This window comes from Bison bison, unplaced genomic scaffold, assembly GCF_000754665.1.
Source record: "Bison bison bison isolate TAMUID 2011002044 unplaced genomic scaffold, Bison_UMD1.0 scf7180017864471, whole genome shotgun sequence".
NCBI classification, from domain to species: Eukaryota; Metazoa; Chordata; class Mammalia; order Artiodactyla; family Bovidae; genus Bison; species Bison bison.
In genome coordinates, this window is record NW_011495032.1 from 29,289,727 (window position 1) to 29,298,878 (window position 9,152).

General features: G+C 39.1%; 1 non-coding gene across 1 annotated transcript; it reads right to left on the reverse strand.

Annotated features, from left to right (window-relative positions):
• Positions 1–8,876: 8,876 nt before the first annotated feature.
• Positions 8,877–8,948, reverse strand: TRNAC-GCA. The gene has a single exon. It is a non-coding gene; the product is annotated as a tRNA-Cys (tRNA).
• Between the last annotated feature and the right edge of the window lie 204 nt (positions 8,949–9,152).

Here is a 9,152-nt window from a genome sequence, read left to right on the forward strand (position 1 = left end):
CCCTGTCCATCACCAACTCCCGGAGTTCACTCAGACTCATGTCCATCGAGTCGGTGATGCCATCCAGCCATCTCATCCTCTGTCGTCCCCTTCTCCCTCTGCCCCCAATCCCTCCCAGCATCAGGGTCTTTTCCAATGAGTCAACTCTTTGCATGAGGTGGCCAAAGTACTGGAGTTTCAGCTTTAGCATCAGTCCTTCCAAAGAACACCCAGGGCTGATCTCCTTTAGAATGGACTGGTTGGATCTCCTTGCAGTCCAAGGGACTCTCAAGAGTCTTCTCCAACACCACAGTTCAAAACCATCAATTCTTTGACGCTCAGCTTTCTTCACAGTCCAACTCTCACATCTATACATGACCATTGGAAAAACCATAGCCTTTACTAGACGGACTTTTGTTGGCAAAGTAATGTCTCTGCTTTTCAATATGCTATCTAGGTTGGTCATAACTTTCCTTCCAAGGAGTAAGCATCTTTTAATTTCATGGCTGCAATCACCATCTGCAGTGATTTTGGAGCCCCCCAAAAATAAAGTCAGCCACTGTTTCCCCATCTATTTCCCATGAAGTGATGGGACCAGATGTCATGATCTTAATTTTCTGAATGTTGAGCTTTAAGCTAAGTTTTTCACTCTCCTCTTTCACTTTCATCAAGAGGCTTTTTAGTTCCTCTTCACTTTCTGCCGTAAAGGTGGTGTCATCTGCATATCTAAGGTTATTGATATTTTTCCTGGCAATCTTTTTTCCCGCTTGTGCTTCTTCCAGCCCAGTGTTTCTCATTATGTACTCTGCATATAAGTTAAATAAGCAGGGTGACAGTATACAGCCTTGAGTACTCCTTCTATTTGGAACCAGTTTGTTCCATATCCAGTTCTAACTGTTGCTTCCTGACCTGCATATAGGTTTCTCAAGAGGTAGGTCAGGTGGTCTGGTATTCCCATCTCTTTCAGAATTTTCCAGTTTATTGTGATCCACACAGTCAAAGGCAAGTTAAAAATGTATAAAAATTAAGGAGGTAGCATGTTAAAAATGAGTGAGTATCGGGCATCTGCAGTTGTAACAAGCATTCTAGATGGAAGTGGTTTGTGGACCAAACTAAGAGAAACAGAGACGAGATAACACAGAGATAGCAAGGAGTCCAAATACCTTAAGATTTATAGGCTGTGGGTTGCCTCTTTGTTGAGGTCATTTCTTTCTCCCTTTCTTCCTTTCTCCCTCTTCCCCTCTGCGCTCACCATTTCACAGTCTTTTAAACTAAATATATATAGCTGAACTCTTGTGAGCCAGACCTGGGGGCTATTTTTCAGTTATGTGTGTAATTCTTTTGTGGAAATAGTTGTTCACGTTTGTCATATGCCTGTCTGTCTAATATTTGAATTGCTGGGGATATAGCAGGTTTTACCATGTGTATGTTGGTATTATTTTACCCCCATCCAAAAGTCTGAATGTTTGTGCCTCACCCCCTCACCATCCCTGAAATTCATTTATTGAAACCTAACCCCCACTGTGATTGTATTTGGAGGTAGAGCTTTGGGAGATGACTAGATCATGAGGGTGGAGGTCTCATGAGTTGGATTAGTTCTTATGAAAGAGGCCTCAGAGAGCTCCCTATCACTTCTCCCTGTGAAGTCAATGAGAAGATGACCATCTGTGAACCAGGAGAGGGGCGCTCACCAGACAGAACCTGCCAAAGCCTTGATCTTGGACTTCCAAACCTCTCCCACAGTTATTTGTGAGAAATAAATTTCTGTTGTTTATAAGCTACTCAGTCTATGGCATTCTGTTAATGTCAGCTGGGATGGACTGAAATACCCCAGATACACAGACATGCACTGAACATCTTACTCTGTGCTGGGCACTGCTAAGTATTTGGGTATATTCTCCATTATCTTAACTGTTTGACATATAGCTGCTATTAATCTCTTGGGACCCTTATTTCCTCTTATCTAATAAGAGGATAAATTATTTATAAAGGCTATATAAATAGGATAGGGCTGGAATTTGAACCTGAGCTCATACGGACTTACAAGAAAAGTAGTTGAGAAACCCCAAGTTGGCAATAAAAAATCTCTAGCAATATGACTGCATCTGTCACAGGTTTTATCAGCTTATCCTCCCTGCATTTAGAAAAGGTTAGAGCTGAAAGGAAATGCATCAATCATTTAATCCACCTCCCTCATTTTATGGATGAGGAAGTAAAGGTTCAAGAATTTGATTTTTCTGGAGTTTAAGCCACATCATTGATTTCCACATTATTTCCTTTTCTGCTGCTTTGCAGCTTGTGTATCAAGAAATCTGAACTTTTATTCCAGATTGGACATCATCTAGTTTTATGTACTTGACCAAATGATTTAATCTTACAAGCTTCAGAACAAGAGTTGAAAATATTAGGGAACTAAAATTTTCATTCTTTAAATAGTAAATACATACGTAAGTTTTTTCTAATGGCTAATTATGACTCATTTTCAAAGGATTGGACAAATTTATGGATTCTTTGGAGGAACTAGCATTCCTCTTTCACTGGTATTACTAGTATTAGCATTCTTCATTGCTGTATAGAAAATCTTGTGAGACTGAAGGTATAGAGGGAAGGAAAACAATTTAATAATATATAAGTCTTCTCAGGATTAAGATTTACTTTCCACTCCAGGAAAATATATAAATATTTTCCTTTTCTGGTATTTATTCAGTTGATTCAAAACAAAAACCACTTAACTCCAGTTTGATTTCATGGACCCATTTCTCACACAATTAGGATCAATAAATAAAAGATGGGGGAGTTTATAAATCTAAATTCTGACTCTTCTTGATTAAATCACAAAATATGTTAATATTTCAGTACCAAACTCTAAAGGGGATAAAATAACCTACTTTATTAGCCAACTGAAAGAGTGAATATGAAAGATACAAAGTTGGATACATTTATGTATATGGCTTGCTTCTGATGCAGTCTTACGCTAATAAGTCAGCCACCTTGTGAAAGAAATAAATGTAAAAGACTGATTTTTTTTTTTATGTTTAATTTTGAGTCTTGACCTTTTTTTGGTTGTGTTTTGAGCAGTGTTAGGATTGGCTTTTGTTTTTATTTTTTGATTCTTAAACCTTTTTAATATGTCCATTTGTGTTATGTCACACAAATGTAAACATTTAGTCGAGAAAAAAAATGGGTAATATATTTATGACATATCTAAGTAAAGAGCACATTACAAAATAAAAATGAGTGATGAGCTGATCAACATAAAAATATTTCAGTCTGTTAGTAATCAGAGACATACACATTCAAACAAATGAGAGGTTTTGCCTTTCTAAATTAGCACTTTTTTTTTTCCTTTAGGAATCAGTGCCGACAGGTAATGAGGCAGGCACTTGTGTATGCTGCTGGTAGGATGTAAATTAATACAACCTTTCTGGAATGCATTTTGTGACTTCTTCCCCTATACTTTAAAAAATAGCTTTATGGAAGTATAATTGACGAACAGCAAACTGCATATATTTAAAGTGCACAATCTGTTGTTTTAACAGATTTCACATATAAGTAAAATATCCATGAAAATGCCACCACAATCAAGGTTATGAACATTCACCACCCCTGAAAGTTTCCTCCCTTTTTGCCTTTCCTTTGGTTCCCTGGAAACCAGTGATGGGCTTTCTACCGCTATAGAATGCTCTAGTGTCTTGAAAACATTGATACCTATTGACGTGGACTAGGAGTTAGATTTTTAATTATCTTTGTGTCTGTATGCACCCTTGGTATGCACATGATAAATATTTGTATTATTCCCACACTGTATGTAAGGATTCTTATCACTCCATTGATTTCATATTTTACTGCATATAGCCTAACACCGGGAAGTACTTAAGTGTTCCTCGTTAATGGAATATATATCTTCTAAGCCCTTGCTACTCAGAATGTGGTCCACAGACTAGCAGGATCAGCATCTTCTGGGAGGTTGTTAGGAATGCAGACTCTTGGAACCCATCTCAGAACTATTGAACCGGAACCTGTATTTTTACAATATCCCAAGTGATTTGTGTGCTCATGAAAATGTGGGAAGCGCTGTTCTAAGACATCATTTTAATATTTGTAAAATACCTAGATATACCATAATTTACTTGATGTGGGAAAAACTTTAACACTTCTATTAAATGGAAAAACAAACACTTGACTATATGTAGAGGATTCAAATTTTATTCTCCTGCTTTTCTTTCCAAATTTTGTTTTCATGTTTTTTTCCAAATTATGTTTTAAATAATGGCAAGAGGTGTATAAAAAGAAGAAAAGGGATAAAAATGTAGAAAGTGGTATTTCTCAATAGTAGAATTGAGTAATTTTAATTCTTTATGTTTTATTTTTCATATTTCAAGAATGAATATGTATTATACTTAAAATAGAAAGAAAAATGATTAAAAGTGAAAAGAAAGTGAAAGTGTTAATTTCTCAGTTGTGTCCAACTCTTTGCAGCCCCATGGACTGTAGCCTGCCAGGGTCCTCTGTCCATGGAATTCTCCAGGTAAGAATACGGAAATGGGTAGCATTCCCTTCTCCAGGGGATCTTCCCAACCTAGGGATATAACTTGGGTCTCCCACAGATTCTTTACCATCTGAGCCACATACTAGCTGATCTTAATCCATTTCTAATATTTGATTTCCCAAACAGCATTTTGGCAATTAGTGGTAACCACTAAGAGCTTAATATATACCCAAAACTGTGGGGGATAGAAAGAAATGAAAATAGAGAGCCTCTCAAGTTGCTCATAAGATGCCATTATTGTATGTTGAAAGATAAACTGATGTATGACAAGGTCCGAAGCAGAAGATAAGAGGAAGTTGGGGGCGGGGCAGGAAGGGGGTCACTGGGTTGGGTTTTCAGGGCTGTACTCAGCTAAACAGAGGAGGGTCAACAAGATTTGGCAGCAAAGGGAGACCATATATGATCTGAAAATTATTTCTCCCAGGGTTTTTGAGATGGAACAATATTGATGGTGGTACATGTGTTAATTCTGACATCTGAATTTTAAAAGGGAGAGGAGCCAGGAGCAGTATCCTTAGAATGTTAATGTTGCAAGTAAATAATTTTCTTATGTTTCCTGTGAAACCTTGTGTCTGTGACAGTGCAGCCTATTTTGCACATTGGTTCATTCTACCCTATCCCATGGTTTATCTTTTTTAGGTCATGGTGCACACAGGAAATGGCAGTTCTTATAGCACCAAGTGGGAGAGTATTTTGGTGTTTATTTGGAGCCTTGTAGAACAAAATTATGTATGATATAACAAGAACTAAAATCAGTAAAATTCCAAGTATTATTAAGGAAGACTTTAAGTATTGACTTTGTATAAAATTCCCAAACACACTAATTTTTCCAAGTTCCTTAATGAGAAGCTTGATCTTGCTTTCTAGACATAACTATTAAATATCAAGTTGTATGTTTGAAATGGCTATATGCAATTTTTTGATCAAGATATTTTATCAATTCTTGGTTATCACTGTTGACAGGACACTTTACATAAATAACTGATGAAATAATTTTAAATTTTTTGAAAGCATTCAAAAATTAAAAATTGTATTTAGAGCCTAACTGCTTTCTTGTTCTGTCATTGACAAATGTGACAATATTTTTTGTGATAATACAAATAGATAAATGCAGTTAAATTTCTTCATATCAAATATTTACAAATAATAATGGAGTTCTAATTTGCACAGTGTGTGTGTGTTGACAGAGCAGTCACTCTGCAACTAGTTCAGACATCTCTAAGCGAACAAATATAAGTAAACATAAGACAGAGATTGGGAACATCTACCCAGAGCTGTACTTATGAGAAGCTGGCCTTTCTCAGCCCCTGACTGCGCCTTACCATGAAATTACTCACCAGCTAGAGTGTTTTTTGTCCACGAGGGTCAGTGTCTCAGTCAGCAGTAGGCTTCTTAAGAAGCCTAGGTAACTGGACACATGCTTGGCTTCACATATCACAGCAGAGCATCATGGGCCAGATGCTTCTTGTATTTATCCATAGGAACTGAGAAGAGAACCATCAGTCTCCTGTCCCCACTTTGTTCAGGCTACCTTCTAGTGAGCACTAGGTGAGGAGGTTACTGGCCAATTGGCCTTTGGCTACCCAGCCTTTTGTGGCTACCCAGAAGGCTGAGGATATAGCTATTTCTTGATACACTTATGACTCATTTGTGCCACATGTGTGTGTGAGGCTTACTGGTGGGCCCGCAACACTGAAATCTATACATTTTCCAACCCCTGCCTTACAGCTTGAATTCCAGATGTGACCTAACCTCCCAAACATATGTGCCTGCCTGAGATTAAGAAGGCCAGATGAGAGGGAGGCTGTATTTCTGCCATCAGTCAGTGACGTTGGGTTTTTCTGGAATAACAATAGCAGAGATCCCAGGCTGTGGAGCAGCAGGGTGTGGGACTTCCATTTTGCTGGGGGCACAGTGGCTCAGGTAATGTGGATCTGGAACCCCCAGCAAGGCAGCATCTTCATGCTTTCCTACCTTTGGGGCTGTAAGCAGAGAGAGCAGCTCTCTGGACAGCCCATTCTATGGTGGCATTCTGAGAGGCTTTCCTGGAAGTCAGATTAAAGGCTGCTTCTTCAGCTCGTCCAAACATCTCATAAGCCGAAGAGGCTTCTGTGAAAGCCCAGAAGTTGACATCCAAGTATGTTGTGTTTGAACTGGTGGTTTCTATTATCAGCAACTGAACACTGATAAAGAGACTGTAATATATATTACAGTATATATGTATATTTTATGTACATATACATATAGTATTCATGTACTATATATAATGCATTTGGTGTATGTACACACACATAATGGGATACCATTTTTTAACGTTTTCTGAATTTTGCCCAAAAGAGTTTCACTCAAGGTAACAGACATATATCATGTAACTAAGACCCACTAGGAATATCCACATATACTGTCAGCTGGTTTTACATGTATGTCACCCTCAGGAGGTTCTTCCAGGAAGCAATAAAATTTCACTGGCAGGTGAATGGCAAAATCAGCCAACTTGACTTTGTTTTCTACTTTTTTCTCCTTCTACCCAATTTTCCCCGTACTTCCCCATTTTGCAACCCTGCCAGTTCCATCTCGGGCAGTTTCTTTACACTAGAACCCACAATCTTAGTGTAGAAAGAGAGAAAGAAGAATAGCCTCAAACTTTTGCCTAATTGTCTTGGGAAATTTGTTCATGTTTTTACTAAAAAAAAAAAAAAAAAAAAACGCAGTGAAGGGAGACTTTCATCTTGTCACAGCTTTTAAGTTAGGCAATAAGCCAATGCTATCATACTTTGGGATCTTTGAATTGCTTCAATGTCACACTCATCAAAACATATTTCATCTACCATGTTAAATGCTAGTCTTGAAGAAAATCAGCTGAAGATAATTGAAAGGGAGGGGCAATGCCCTGTTCTCCAGCTTGAGGTTCACATGAAGTAGCCTCCACTGCTGCTGTAGGCCATGGTGAAAACAGGGTCCCACGCAGAGCAATCCACAGCCTGTGCCCCTGATGCACCTGCCCTGTATTTAGCTGCATGGACACCCTCCCCCATCCCTGCCATGCTGAACTCTGCACAGATCCCTGCATTTTAAGATTGCAGATGCCACTTGCTCCAAGTTTTCCTTAGGGTGTGCTCTGATCCACAGCCATTCTTCTCAAAGCACTCTCCTGGGCTGAGGTAGTAAAATCAGAACAAGTATTCTAGTCTTAACCTCCTATCTTGCCCAACAATATATCTTGGGTAAACACAAAGCTTTAAAAAGAAAAACAGAGGCAACCAAAGAAGGTCACCCTTTTGAGAACTTACTTGATCCTTTTAAAAAGTTTGCACCAAATGCTTTTCTAAGCCACAGAATCTCACATGGCACTCTTTGTCCTAGAAAAACAAACCAAGCAAGACACTTCCCCAGTGGCTCAGCAGTAAAGAATCTACCTGCAATGCAAGAGAGGCAGGAGATGTGGAGGAGGAAATGCCAATCCACTCCAGTATTCTTGCCTGAAAAATCCCATGGACGGGGAAGCCTGGTGGGCTACAGTCCAAAGGATCACGAAGAACGGGACGTGATGGAGCAACAACAAACAGAAAATAAGACTTTCCTCAATTTCACCTCCACTGTGATTTTGATATCAATCTGGGTTTTTAAGTTTTTAAGAAATTGTGTAAAATATACAAAATATGCCATCTCTTTTGGCCATTTTACAGTGTACAGCACAAGGGCAGTCAGTAAGTCTTCTTACTTTATTGTGCAGCCGTCACCACCATCCATCTCTAGAACGCCATTCAGCTTGTAAAACTGAAACTGCAACTATTCAACTGTGACTCCCAGCAATCACCACTTTCTGTCTATGAATCTGACACATACCTCATATGAATGGAATTATACAATATTTGTCCTTTTGTGTGGTGGCTTATTTCATTTAGCGTAATATCCACCGTGTGCATCCTCACTGCAGTATGTATCAGAATATCCTTCCTTTTTAAGAATAAATGATATCCTCTTGTATATATACACAATATTGTATATTGTATATATACACTGCATTTTGTTTACCCTTCCATCCTTGAACACTTGGGTTGCTTCTATCTTTTGTAGAAGGTGGTGTTCCCCACCCTGCCCCCAGAAACTTGTTATTCTCTTGAGTGTCAAACTGTTTTAAATCTTGGTTTCATATTTCTAGAGCATTTTCTAATCCTAAAGATTATATATCACGGAGCACTGACATATATACACTCGCTCGCTCAGTCGCTCAGTCGTGTCCGACTCTTTGAGACCCCATGGACTGTAGCCCACCAGGCTTCTCCGTCCATGGGATTTTCCAGGCAAGAGTACTGGAGTGGGTTGCCATTTCCTTCTCCACGGGATCTTCCCAACCCAGGGATCGAACCTGGGTCTCCTGCATTGCAGGCAGACACTTTACCCTCTGAGCCACCAGGGAAGCCCCATATATACACTACCATGTGTAAATTAGACAGCTAGTGGGAAGCTGCTGTATACCACAGGGAGCTCAGCTTGGTGCTATCCGATGCCCTAGAGGGGTGGGATGGGGGTGGGGGGTGGGAGAGAAGCTCAAAAGGGAGGGAATATATGTATATATATAACTGTTTCACTTTGTTGTACAGCAGAAACTAACACAACATTG